The following is a 9,598-nucleotide window of genomic DNA, read 5'->3' as shown; positions in this document are numbered from 1 at the left end:
ACAAAATCAGAAGCCAGTTTCTAAAGAAAGACGTTTACAATGTCGCTGTGCTCAGAGGACGTAATCCTGCATTAGTTAGACCTGGGATCCACATTCGATGTGCCTTCCCATTCCCCTACCGCCCCAATCTTGCAAACCGCAATCGGTTTCCTCTCCCTCATTGCATCAAGTTCAAAATTCTTGTCCTTGTCCACAAGTTGTTCCTCATCCTTGCTCCTCGTTTCCCCCTCCAACCTTCTCCAGCCCTACGAGGCAGTGCGAGGCCTTCAATATTCGGACGCTGTGTGGATCAGACATTGTTGTGGGCCCGTGGTCCTCCCTGCCTCATGTTCCACCGCCTATTGCATGTCATCATCATCACAGGCAGTCCCTTGGAATCGAGGAAGACTTGCTTCCACTCTAAAAATGAGTCCTTAGGTGACTGAACAGTCCAATACGAGAATCACAGTCTCTGTCACAGGTGGGACAGACAAGTCGTTGGAGGAAAGGGTGGGTGGGGAGTCTGTTTTGCCGCACGCTCTTTCCGCTGTCTGCGCTTGATTTCTGCATGCTCTCGGCGATGAGACTCGAGGTGCTCAGCGCCCTCCCGGGTGCACTTCCTCCACTTAGGGCGGTCTATGGCCAGGGACTCCCAGGTGTCAGTGGGGATGTTGCACTTTATCAGGGAGGCTTTGAGGGTGCCCTTGTAACGTTTCCTCTGCCCACCTGGGGCTCACTTGCTGTGAAGGAGTTCCGAGTAGAGCGCTTGCTTTGGGAGTCTCGTGTCAGGCATGCGGTTAATGTGGCCCTGCCCAGCGGAGCTGATCGAGTGTGGTCAGTGCTTCGATGCTGGGGATGTGGGCCTGGTCGAGGACGCTAATGTTGGTGCGTCTGTCCTCCCAGGGGATTTGTAGGCAACTATTAAACATCCAAACATAAATGAGGAAAATCTGACACAGCCAGCCCCGAAAGTAAGATGCCCCAAAACTGGACACATTGGCGCTGAATCACCGCGGACCTTTCTACTGCCGTCCCACTATAAGCGTGGCAATGTGGGGCCGGGATTTAGGCTGGACCTTGGATTGGCCGGCTACTCAGTCTCCGCCAGTTTCCATGGGGCTTGGTTTGCAACAGGACCTCCACCCGCCTCAAACCAGCTCACCCCTATCAGAGGGTGTGTGGCCTTGGAGCTGCCTCATCATTGGCTGGGGATATCAGCGGGCGCCACCTGACCCGGTGAGAGGAGGTGTACCCCAGCTGGAGGGGGTCAAATGGGACCCGTGTTGGGGGGTGGGGGGTGGATTTCTGGGACATGAACTGGATATTCAAAGAAAAGGATAAGAGAGAGGCAACAACAACAACAACAACTCGTAATTATATAGCGCCTTTAATGTAGTGAAATGGCCCAAGGTAAGTATGTAAAAATTAGCGCAGGTGACCAAAAGCTTGATCAAAGAGGTCGGTTTTAATGAGCACCTTAAAGGAGGAAAGAGAGGTAGAGAGGCGGAGAGGTTTAGGGAGGGAGTTCCAGAGCTTGGGGCCCAGGCAACAGAAGGCACGGCCACCAATGGTTGAACGATTATAATCAGGGATGCTCAGGAGGACAGAATTAGAGGAGCGCAGACATCTCGGGGGGTTGTGGGGCTGGAGGAGGTTACAGAGATAGGGAGGGGCGAGGGCCATGGAGGAATTTGAAAACAAGGATGAGAATTTTGAAATCGAGGCGTTGCTTAACAGGGAGCCAATGTAGGTCAGTGAGCACAGGGGGTGATGGGTGAACGGGACTTGGTACGAGTTAGGACACAGGGCAGCCGTGTTTTGGATCACCTCAAGTTTACGTAGGGCAGAATGTGGGAGACCAGCCAAGAGTGTGTTGTAGAGCGGTCCAGCCTCCTCACTCCCACCTCCCCCCTCGCAACCCCCTCCCCCTCCCCCTTGTCCCACCTCCCCTCTCGCAACCCCCTCCCCCCTCTCCCTTGCCCCCCCCCCCGCTCGCTCCCCCCTGGCACCCCCTCCCCCATCGCTCCCCCCTTGCTCCCCCCCTCCTTCCCAGGTAGGGTTGCCAACTCTAGCTAGTGTATTCCTGAAGGTTTCACCACATGTCCTTTGGCCTCCGATGGCTCCGCCCCCATGCCCCCCACCCCGCCATTGGTCGCCCGGCATGTCCATCCTTGTGATGCACCTACTTTTCACGCCGATGGGAAAGCGAACAGGCCCTTCATTAGCGATCGGATGCTTCGTGACTCCCAATTATTCCCCATTTCCAACATTTGTATGACTAATAAACAAAAGTCTTCAAAGAAAATGAAAAGTTAACACAATTTTTTTTTAATGGCTCGACTATTTCTGTCCCGGGTTGTTGCTGGCAGCAGTGTCCTGGGGGGGTCAATGCTCGATTCCTGGAGACTCCGGGGTAATCCTGGAGGCTTGGCAACCTTCCGCACCACAGTGGCCAACCTCCATCACATTTTATACAATCAGAGAATCGCAGAAATTTACAGCACGGCAGGGGGCCATTCGGCCCATCGTGTCCGCACCGGCCGACAAAGAGCCACCCAGCCGAATCCCATTTTCCAGCTCTCGGTCTGTAGCCCTGCAGGTTACGGCACTTCAGACACACACCCAAGTACTTTTTAAATGTGGTGAAGGTTTCTGCCTCTACCACCCTTTCAGGCAGTGAGTTCCAGACCCCCACCCCCCTCTGGGTGAAGACATTTCCCCTCAAGTCCCCTCTAAACCTCCCACCAATTACTTTAAATCTATGCCCCCTGGGTGTTGACCCCTCTGCTAAGGGAAATAGGTCCTTCCTATCCACTCTATCCCGGCCCCTCATAATTTTATACACCTCAATCAGGTACCTCCCCTCAGCCTCCTCTGTTCCAAAGAAAACAACCCCAGCCTATCCAATCTTTCCTCATCGCTAAAGTTCTTCAGTCCTGGCAATATCCTCGCAAATCTCCTCTGTACCCTCTCCAGTGCGATCACATCTTTGCTGTGCAGGTTCCTTTTGGGCCTGGCCAGACTGACTGACATGTGTGTGCCGCGAGTGTCCCAGGTGATCATTGTGCAGGCGAGGGAACCCCTCCCTGATCCCAGCAAGTCCAGCGGAGACTATGTGATTAGTTCCTGGCATAGGAGGTGGGTGGGGTGGATTGACCCATCCACCTCCATGGCACGAACCTGGTATTGCAGTACTTCCAGGAACGGTGCAGTGGGCTCTAGGCCTTTTGGCTAAGAGCATTGGCGCAGAGTGATCCTTGATGTGTGCAAGGTGACCTCTGGCGTTTGTGATTTGACAAAGAATTGGAAAGATTGGCAACGAAAAATTAAAAAAAATAAATAAATAGTTCCTGGCGGGCTGATTCCAGCACTGATACCGAGATCTTATACAGACCTGTGGGGTTTCGTCCTCGATATTGTAACTGCAGCCTAACCAATAAAAGAGAAGAGAAAACTTGCATTTATATAGCGCCTTTCACAACCTCAGGACGTGTCAAAACACATGAAGAACTTTTGGAGTGTAGTCACTGTTGTAATATAGGAAATGTGGCAGCCAATTTGAGCACAGCAAGCTCCCACATACACCAACATGATAACAACCAGATAATCTGTTTTTGTTATGTTGATTGAGGGATAAATATTGGCCCCAGGACAACTTGGCAGCAGCAACCATGTCGGAGGGGCAGTACTGAGGGAGCGGAGACGCACTCTGGGTCCCTTCGGCCAGCCGGCCCGGCCCAACGATGCACTCCAGGTCCCTTTGCCCAGCCGGCCCAGCCCAATGACACACTCTGGGTCCCTTCGGCCAGCCGGCCCAGCCTAACGACGCACTCCGGGTTCCTTCGGCCAGCCAACCCGGCCAAACGACGGGCTGTACCTGCCGTAGGTCGCTAGCGGTGAACACTAACTTTTAAACAACTTGATTTACATTTTAGACTCTTTTATCAACTTTTAACCATTCCTGCTGCACCAGAGATACAGTCACCTGCACCTCCAGAAACTAGTCAGCCACCAGCACCGGAACAGTCACAGAGCATGAGAGAAGTAGACTCTCTCTTCGCTGAAGATGGTTTGGAGAAGCCCGTGGGTGGTTGCCGAGATCCTAACTCTGAAGCTGAAAGTGAAGGCTTTTTTACTCAATAATCTTATTTATAAAACCTTTTTTTTATTACTCTATCTACTTTTAAAGACTTGGGTATCTGAATTCCTTGGGCCCCCATATGGTGGCCTTACTGCCCACTGCCACCGACTGCCGGCGAGTTTTCCTGCGGTTTTCCTCTCGCTCCCAGTTTCCACTCGGGCTGGAGGGGGTGGGCGCGGGCGGGGGGAGGGGGCCACCGCCGGGAACTGCCCGCTGAAGTCCTCCGGCGGCCAAGTTGCATAAGCGGCCTCCCGCCCGCCGAGCTGCCTGATTGGTGTGGGCAGGAGCCGGCGGGAGTCGGTACCAGCAGGGGGGAGGATCGCTGAGTGTCGGCAGGTCTGAGCCCGACGGGTGGGTTGTGAAGACCTGCAAAAGAAGATTAGTGACCACCTTTAACGTTTTTTTTCTTGCAGCAACTTACCTGGATGGGGTCCCCTGAAGGTGTTCCGGTGATTTTTTTTGCAGGTCTTCCACCTTCCGTGAGCCCGACTGCCGCCGCCGCGGCACTTGGGCGGCAAACTCCTGCCCCGCTGCTGCCCAGATTGCCGGTGTAAGCCGTTATTTGCCCGCTGGGCGGTACTGCCACCTCTTTTAGAGGAAACTTTGAGGCAAAGCACCGCGCGGTCTCTCGGCGGCCATCGGCGGTCCTTTGGCCGACAAATGGGCGGGTCTTGCAGCTCCTGGGAACCAGGGCCTAAGTGTCTCTGCTTCTCTACTCCCTTGAATGTGTTAAAACCCCGGGCTCAGAGGATAGCACTCTTGTCTCTGAGTCAGAAGGTTGCGGATACATACTCACACTCCAGAGTCTTGAGCACAGAAAAAATCAAATCTCGGTTTTTCTGGTTGTTCGTGGAGGGAAGAATGATGCCCAGGGCACCAAGAGAATTCATTCCTCCTCTTCGTTTGCCGTTGTGGGATCATTAATGTCCACCTAAATAGGCAGGTTAACATCTCATCTTAAGGATATCACATTCAGCTTCAGAGCATGATCTCTGCAATCACTTTGGGCCTCTCCAAACCACCTTCAGCTAGTAGAGATTCTACAATACAAAATTTCTTACAGGGCCAGACAGGATAGATGCAGGGAGGATGTTTCCCCCGGTCTGGAGAGTCTGGAACCAGGGGTCACAGTCTCAGGATCAGGGGTCGGCCATTTAGGACTGAGATGAGGAGAAACTTCTTCACTCAGAGGGTGGTGAATCTTTGGAATTCTCTGCCCCAGAGGGCTGTGGAGGCTCAGTCTTTGAGTATATTCAAGACAGAGATCGATAGATTTTTGTATATTAAGGGATCAAGCAATATGTGGACAGTGCAGGAAATGGAGTTGAAATAGAAGATCAGCCATGATCTAATTGAATGGCAGAACAGGCTCGAGGGGCCAAATGGCCAACTCCTACTCTTATTTCTTATGTTCTTACTTCTCTCATGCTCTGTACTTGCTCCTGTGCCAATGGCTGACGGTTTGTGGCGGTGACGGTACTTCAGGCTGTGTAACGTGTAATGTGATGCAGTGTGTGATGCCATTGTGCTTTGAAGTCTGGACAGTCTCGGTTGTTCCGTATGACAGAACATAAGGTTAAATAAGATTTGGTTACAGGTAAAGTGTGTGAGTCGGAAGTGTTACTGACATGTGCTTAGTGCAACACAGATGTCGTTTGGCATGAAGAAAGCTGAATCTGGTCACCACATCACAGGAAAGATGTGATTGCACTAGCGAGGGTAAAGAGGAGATTCACGAGAATGTTGCCGGGACTGGAGAATTTTAGCGATGAGGAAAGATTGGATAGGCTGGGGTTATTTTCTTTGGAACAGAGGAGTCTGAGGGGAGACCTCATTGAGGTGTGTAAAATTATGAGGGGCCTAGATAGAATGGATAGGAAGGACCTATTTCCCTGAGCAGAGGGGTTGACAACCAGGGAGCATAGATTTAAAATAATTGGTAGGAGGTTGAGAGAGGATTTGAGGGGAAATTTCTTCACCGAGAGGGTGGTGGGGGTCTGGAACTCACTGCCTGAAAGGATGGTAGAGGCAGAAACCCTCACCATAATGAAAGGGTACTTGGATGTGCACTTGAAATGCCCTAACTTTCAGGGCTACGGATCAAGAGCTGGAAAATGGGATTAGGCTGGATAGATCTTTGTCGGCCGGCGTGGACACGATGGGCCGAAATGGCCTCCTTCCGTGCTGTAAATTTCTATGATTCTATGGTTCTCTGATGAAATCTTATATGGAAACTACATCTCTAATCTGCATGGAAAAATATAAGGTACATTGCTGAAAATCACTGCCAAATACATCCCTTTCTATTTTGTCACTGCCTCCAGACATTCAAGGCCAAAGATTTCCAATCTTTGTTGGTTAACTCCTGTGACACACTATGCCCACCAATTGAATTACATATAACGTACAGCACAGAAACAGGCCATTCGGCCCATCGTTCCGTGCCGGTGTGTATGCTCCACACCAGCCCCCTCCCACCCCTCTTCATCTCACCCTATCCCCATATCCTTCTGCTCCTTTCTGCCTCATGTGTTTATCCAGCTTCCTCTTAAATGCATCGATACTATTCGCCTCAACCCCTCCCTGTGGCAGCGAGTTCCACATTCTCACCACTCTCTGGGTAAAGAAGTTTCTCCTGAATTCCCCAGTGGGTTTATTAGTGACTGTCTAATATTGATGGCCCCTAGTTTTGGACTAGCCCACAAGTGGGAACATCTTCTCTACGTCTACCCTATCGAACCCTTCTATAATTTTAACAACCTCTCGTAGGTTTGTGTTTTTTTTCTTGAAGCCCTATAATCTTTTCCTGGTTTTCAGTACATCTATATTGGTGAAAAGATTGTTTCCTTCCAGAATCAGGAGGGGAATTTACTGCTTGTTAAAGAACTAAACCACCATAATCCATGTTCTGCTCTGACTGGTTTCACTCTAACTCTTCTTCTCAGGCAAAGTCGAGGATGACTGATGAGCCCAATGTGGGACCTACAGTCTCTGTCACAGGTGGGGCAGACGGTGGTTGAAGGGACAGGTGGGTGGGGGGCTTGGGTTGTTGTGCACTCCTTCCGCTATTTGTGCTTGGTTTCCGTGTGCTCCCGGCGACGAGACTCGAAGTGTTCGGCACCTTCTCGGATGCTCCCCCTCCACTTTGAGCGGTCTTGGGCCAGGGATTCTCAAGAGTTGGTGAGGATGTTACATTTTTTCAAGGAGCCTTTGAGCGTGTCCTTGAAACGTTTTCTCTGCCCTCCTGGGACTCGCCTGCCGTGACAGAGCTCCGAGTAGAGCGCTTGCTTCAGAAGTCTTGTATCAGGCATGCGGACGATATGGCCCGTCCATTGGAGCTGATTGAGTGTGGTCAGTGCTTCGATGCTGGGGATGTTGGCCTGGTCAAGGACACTAACGTTGCTGTGTTTGTCCTCCCAGGGAATTTGCAGAATCTTGCGGAGGCAGCGTTGGTGGTATTTCTCCAGTGCTTTGAGGTGTCTCTGATAAATAATGGATGGCACTGGCTTGTTGAAGAGAAACTTCACACCTCTTAGTAAATTCTTCACATTGTGAAGAAGAATTGGGAATCGACAGTAACTGTGGAGAGGGTATGGTACACGATTCAGGCCGTGTGAAAGGTCAGTGACCTGAACAGTGACCTTACCGTGCTCTCCCTGTCGTGGTTGCCTGGACTGCGGAGGGGTAAATGCATTTTTCTGATTTAATTTCAGATTTCCAGCATCTGCAGTTTTTCGCTTCTTGAGAACAAGTGGGTCCCTTCAGGTGTATAAAATTATGAGGGGCTTAAGATAGAGTCGATAAGAAGAACCGATTCCCCTTAGCAGAGATGCCAATCACCGGGGGGAATGGGGGGGGGGCATAGATTTAATGCCATTGGTAGAAGGATTAGAGGGGAGTTGAACATAAGAACATAAGAAATAGGAGCAGGAGTCGGCCATTTGGCCCCTCGAGCCTGCTCCGCCATTCAATAAGATCATGGCTGATTTGATCATGGACTCAGCTCCACTTCCCTGCCCGCTCCCCATAACCCTTTACTCCCTTATCGTTCAAAAATCTGTCTATCTCCGCCTTAAATATATTCAATGACCCAGCCTCCACAGCTCTCTGGGGCAGAGAATTCCACAGATTCACGATCCTCTGAGAAGAAAAGGGAGAGAACTTTCTTCACCCAGGGGGTGGTGGGGGTCTGGAACTCACGGCCTGAAAGGGCGGTAGAGGCAGAAACCCTCACCACATTTAAAAAATGCTCAGATAGGCACCTGAAGTGGCGTAACCTACAGGGCTACGGACCTAGAGCTGGAAAATGGGATTAGGCTGGGTAGCTCTGTGTCGGCCGGCGTGGACACGATGGGCCGAATGGCCTCCTTCCGTGCTGTAAATTTCTATGATGCTCAGATTCATTGGAGAACCAGGATTTCTGACCTGTGAAATGTTACCTCCAATTGAGCCTTGAATACACATAAAGTATATCTCCACCTCAGTGTCCTTTGTCTCCTTTGAGCTTCTCCTAGCACTGCCGCATAATCGTAAACTGTTCTTCAGCAGTTGTTTCTGGTTTTGTGCCCCCCTCACCCCCCGCCTTTCCTTCTCTTTGCTTTGAATTTACGCTCGATAATATCTCACAGACTGCCCGAGGCGATTGGCCTGGATAATAAAGAGGAAAGGCGTCTATTCGAACTGAGCTGTGACAATCACAGGGTTGTCTTTTCTTCCATTGCGAATAATTTCAAATTTCCGTGTCGGGCAAACTCGTGACAATTAATCGACAAAGTGGATTTGTACCAGCTATACTCTTCTCACTATTAGTACCCATGCCGTCAACACAAGACTTCACAACACATTAAATATGAAGCATAATCTTTAACGTTAGCATCTAATCTGTTAGTGCAACAGTTTTACTTACTAGCTGCGCAAAGGTTTATCATTTCCATCAAACATACAGCAAGGCGAACTGCATCTCCAACATAAACCCTTGTCCTGCTATGAATATGTAACCACAATGGAAGTACTAATGAACAAGCTCGGAATCAGACATTGGCATGGCTGGGGTTGAAGTGCTGTTAAGAATGTGTTGTTTATTAGTCACAGATGTACAGTAATGTGTGGACCCAGCCAGAACCTGGAAATAAGGTCAAAGATCCACGGCTGGGGATTCAGCATCGTGACTACAGATGTGATTGTCTGCAGGAGGAAAAACAATAAGGTCGTGGAATGTAAATGAAGTCCGTCAAAAGCCACAGTCAGTAACATATTGAAGCAACTGGCTATTCAAATAAATAGGCATCGCGTTAACCTTAAGAAAGAACTTGAAAGGATAACGAACTTGCATTTATACAACAACAACAACAACTTGTATTTATATAGCGCCTTTAACATAGAAACATAGAAACATAGAAAATAAGTGCAGGAGTAGGCCATTCGGCCCTTCGAGCCTGCACCACCATTCAATGAGTTCATGGTTGAACATGCAACTTC

Source organism: Pristiophorus japonicus, chromosome 15 (assembly GCF_044704955.1).
Source record: "Pristiophorus japonicus isolate sPriJap1 chromosome 15, sPriJap1.hap1, whole genome shotgun sequence".
Lineage (NCBI taxonomy): Eukaryota > Metazoa > Chordata > Chondrichthyes > Pristiophoridae > Pristiophorus > Pristiophorus japonicus.
Note: the sequence above shows the minus strand (reverse complement) of the source record.